The sequence below is a fragment of the Helianthus annuus genome, chromosome 7 (assembly GCF_002127325.2).
Source record: "Helianthus annuus cultivar XRQ/B chromosome 7, HanXRQr2.0-SUNRISE, whole genome shotgun sequence".
NCBI lineage: Eukaryota > Viridiplantae > Streptophyta > Magnoliopsida > Asterales > Asteraceae > Helianthus > Helianthus annuus.
Genome location: NC_035439.2, coordinates 25,072,930 through 25,077,523, shown reverse-complemented (window position 1 = coordinate 25,077,523; position 4,594 = coordinate 25,072,930). Strand labels below are relative to the sequence as shown.

General features: G+C 33.8%; 1 long non-coding RNA gene across 1 annotated transcript; it reads left to right on the top strand.

Annotated features, from left to right (window-relative positions):
• The first annotated feature begins 652 nt into the window (after window positions 1-652).
• LOC118480346 lies at window positions 653-954 on the top strand. The gene is made up of 2 exons (XR_004862050.1): window positions 653-720; window positions 796-954. It is a non-coding gene; the product is annotated as an uncharacterized LOC118480346 (long non-coding RNA).
• The last annotated feature ends 3,640 nt before the right edge of the window (window positions 955-4,594 follow it).

Below are 4,594 nucleotides of genomic sequence, written 5' to 3'. Positions count from 1 at the left end.
AAGATTTAGTTTTTAACAAGTTGGGTGGTTATAAAGTTGAAACTTTTGTGTCATACAGGTGCTTGATTGGTGAAATTTGATCCAGAGGTTTGGGATAACAGTAATTGGGTTCGATAATCAAAATGTTTAGATGGAGAAAGTGTTGTGGATAGAAGATGAAGTGGGGTTTAATATCAGAGTCATCGGTCTCATCCGGGATGCATGTCGGGCATATTTTATGCTCTTGATTACCATTACTGGCACTCTAATGTCAAGAAGATACTTCCACACTGAAAACATGAAGACTTCATCAAACATACGAAACGTGAGCACAATATTTCACCTAGAAAGGTACTTTTAAGTTTTCTGTGAATCCAGTTCAGCGGTCATAAAAGACAATCATAGTAGTTATAGGCCCTAGGGGTGTTCACGGTCTGGCTGGTTTTGATGAAAATCTCCGGATGAGACTGATAACTACTTGTAAAATACAAACCGAACCAACCGGTTGGTTGGGTCGGCCGAACCGACCGGTCTTCACGGTTTTGCAGTTTGACAGTTCTGTTTTGTGGTTTTAGAGAAAAAAAATATTTTTTGTAAAATATTTTAAAGTGATACGGATGTTCATTAATATAACTTGTATGCTGGATGGCCTAGGGTTTAGATCGTGGAGTAATGTGAGGTATAGACGGGGATGCTGGATGGCCTTTTGTTGCCTTTGATCTTGATCCATCTGTCGTAAATGTCATATGCTGAAAAAGAGTGATCCAATTTTTAATTGATTTGTAATAAAAAGATTATCATTATAATACTGAGCAGGCATCTAGCAAACTTGGTTTCCCAATCCTGTATGGAGATGGATCGCGTGCTGCTGTTTTACAGTCTGCTGGTATATCTTCTCCAAAAGCGGTCATGGTTATGTATGAAGGAAGACAGAAGGCACGTGAAGGTGTTGAAAGGATTCGCTTTGCATTCCCTGCTGCAATCGTGATTGAGAGATACTTTACTTGAGTAAGAGGTCTGATATCATCTCCAATTTGTGGTGCAAATTCTGCTTTTTTGTGTATAGTTTTTTATATATAAATAACTGATTATGTGGTACAAAAATCAGTTAGGCTGGTAACCACAAGAATGTTATGTAATTTTCATTGATACCAGAGTTTCTTTGTACGAGTTGCGATTTTATGATTTTGCTTAAATAGAAGAGGTCAGATATGCGTGAAATAGTTTTGGCATGACCATAAGGGTATAACACAGCGAGAAACATGGCTACTTTGATGATTTTCTCAAATTATACTAGGTTTTCATCATTAATCAAATTATTTTCTTCCATGTCTTTCAGTTCCGCGCAACTTCTGACCAGATATACAGGTCACTTGAGTATCATAAACATGTCCGAAAGGAGGTTGTGAAGCAGGTTTGTTAGTGCAGTAATGTCTGTCAACTTCGTCTGGTATCGAGTCTTGCATTGTTCATGGCACGAAGTTCGAGAAAAATGACAAAAAGCTAATTCCGCTTGAAGTGTTCAATGCGTAATTCCGTGCGGAATTAGTATATAATTCCTGCGAAATTATAATTCCGCTTCAAACGTAATTTCGTTTATACAGTTCATACGGAATTAGGTAGGCTATAAATAGGTGTTAGTTTGTGTCATTTGAAACGGAATTAGTGTGTGTGATTCAGAGCCGAGGTGCTGTCGGATTGTCATTTGAATTATAAAAGCTCAGGAAATCAATAAAAGAAGATAATTAGAAAGTATCAAGCTGTGTTACATCAATTTCATTGATTCCGCCTTTGATTTTGATGTTGAACTCTTCAGATTGACTCGTTAGGGTCACACGACGATCCAACAAGTGGTATCAGAGCTCAGGACGAAGAGTTCATACCAATTTAGCTTGATTCTATCACTTCTACACCTTCTTTTCTAAATTGAACAAGATTTAACGGACAAAATGGCTTAATTTTCACATATATCATGCGAAACAGTGTTTTAACTAATCCTTGAAAGAATTGGACTAAAATTCGATTTTAAATTGATAAAAATTGTTAATTCCGTTTGGACAACAGATCGAACATGTTGACGTCATTGTAATTCCGTTCGAAATCATCACTGTAATTCCGCACGGAATTACATTTCGTGGTTAATTTCGCTTGAAAAGTGCAGTCAATTTCACACGAGATCTAATTTCGTTTGAAAATCCTATTTCGTGTGAACAAGTAATTTCGTTTGAGCTATTCCGCTTGAACTGATTTTGTTTGAAAGTTCATTTTGTTTAAAAGTATCATTTCACATCAAATCAGATTCTTTAAAGTTTGGTAAAAATGTTTGACGAAAAGGAAAACACTAAACTTGAAAGAATTAATGAATGGTTTGATATGTATTGGGATTATAGGAAAGAAAATGAGAAAAAGGATGCTTGGATTATAAGATTTGAATATTTTTTGTGTAGGAAATATGAAAAGTTTAATGACTTGAAAAATAGGTATGATGAATTACTTGACAATTTGAAAAGGTATGGGATTAAGATGTCAGATGCTGAAAAGATATCAAAATTTGCAGATGCCTTACCTTTGGAATGGGATGAATTTTTGAGTAAACTGAAGAAGGATTCTAGGTTCTCAAAATTTAGTCCAGATGATTTCATCAGAGAGCTTAGAACACACAATGATGAGAATGAAAAGAAAAAGAAATAGTTGATGAAAGAACTAGAAAATAATTCAGAATATATAAGTTTGAATTTGATTCTTGAAATAATCAAGAGAATCAGAATATGGTTTAGTGCAAGATCTGTTATGAAATATGATTTCAAAAGAGGTTGTTTTTTAGATGAAGATTTGAATCCTGCTGATATTGTTAAAATTTTTCTTGCAGGAACATACAAAAAGGAGACAGAGGGAATGTCAAAGAATGAAGAATCCAAGAAGGATGAAACTTCAAAATGTGAAGTTGTGTGCTCAAAATGTGATAAATCTGAAGCAGACAATGTCAAACTCTTGAAAGATGTGGAGAGTTTGACATTGGAAAACAAAAAATTCAAAGAAATTGAAAAAGATTTTGAAAAGTTAAAAATTGAAAAAGATTTTGAAAAGATTAAAATTGAAAATAAAGATGTTTCTTGGATGAAATTAGAAAATAAAGTTTTAAAAGAAAAAGAAACAGATTTTCAAAATCAAATAAAAGTTTTTGAAAATGAAAAATCTGTTTTTGAAGAAAATAAAATTGCAAATGAAAAGACAATAAATTCTCATCTTGAGAAAATCATTCAACTTGAGAAAGAAGTTGAGATTGCTAGAAATAAAATTGATGAGCTAGAAAAGAAATTGAAAGGTTTTGTAACCTCTTCAGCAATGTTTGATCAATTATGTCCAAAACCGATCAATGAAGTTCCAATAAGTGACAATGTCACAAATTTTGACAAAGTCAAAATTGAAGATTATGATGATAAAACTGGTGATGAAAATGAGAAAAATGAGAAAAGAAAAATATTTTTGGAATTAAAAGAAAATTTTAAAAACACTGTTTTACATTCTACTGAAATAGGTGAATGCTCAAAGCAAAAGCCTGTTAAGAAGATTGTAGAACAAAAACAAAGTGTTAAAAATTCAGAAAATGTTTAAAACAAAAATAAAAGCTCATCAGTTCGATCATCCAATCATGATAAAAAAACCACAAAAATTGAAAAATCAAAACTCACAAAAAGTTGGTAATAAGTGGTGCAGGTTTGACCACAGTTCTTAAATGCCAAATCAAGGATACAAGAAAAGACATGATTACCACAAGGCAAATCAATGTTATGATCTAAGTGTGTGGTATGAAAGTGGGGAAAGGTATGATAACAGAGTGTGTTACACATGTGGTTATCAAGGACACATTGCTGTTAACTGCCAAACTCAAAGATTGGATTCAAGAAGATGCTATGAATGTCATATCAAAGGTCACATTGCCAGAGATTGCCCAATGAGATTAAAGAGAAGATCGAGGGCTGAATCTCATGGACAAATGTATAAATCAGTCAAGGTCGAAGAAAAGCCCAAAGAAAAGAAACAGAAAAAAAAGAAAGTGAAACTATCAAAAGGGCAGAAAGACAGACTGAGAAAGAAAAGGAAGAAAGCAAGAGAGTATCTCGAAAAGATTTTGTCCTCGGGTACACCTGCTGGGACTAATAAGAGTTTTGATGAATTGCTTTACTCAACTGCAAAGTCAAGCAAAACGAATTCATCATATGCAAATCTGAGGACAAAAGGGTTGATAAAGAAAGAAAAATTAACTAATCAAACCACTGAAAAATCAAAGAAAGTTAATTTTTCAGACAAAGCCTTTATCAAAGTTTTTAAGTATAGCAAAAATTGTGAGAGATCATGTACTTCACAGGTTGACAAATTTGGAAAGGTTAAACATTGTAAGGATTGGGTTCCAATAGAGAATGGCGATGAATTTGTTTCTGAGAAAACAAAAGAGCCATCTTTTGGCAAGGAATTTGTTTCTTCGGAAGCAAAAGAGCCACATTCTGGCAATGACTCTGACTTGTCAAAGTCAGAGGAGCCACAATTAGGCAATGAATCTGACTTGACAAAGTCAGAGGAGCCAAGTTTTGAGGTAAAAACTGTCAAACCCAAG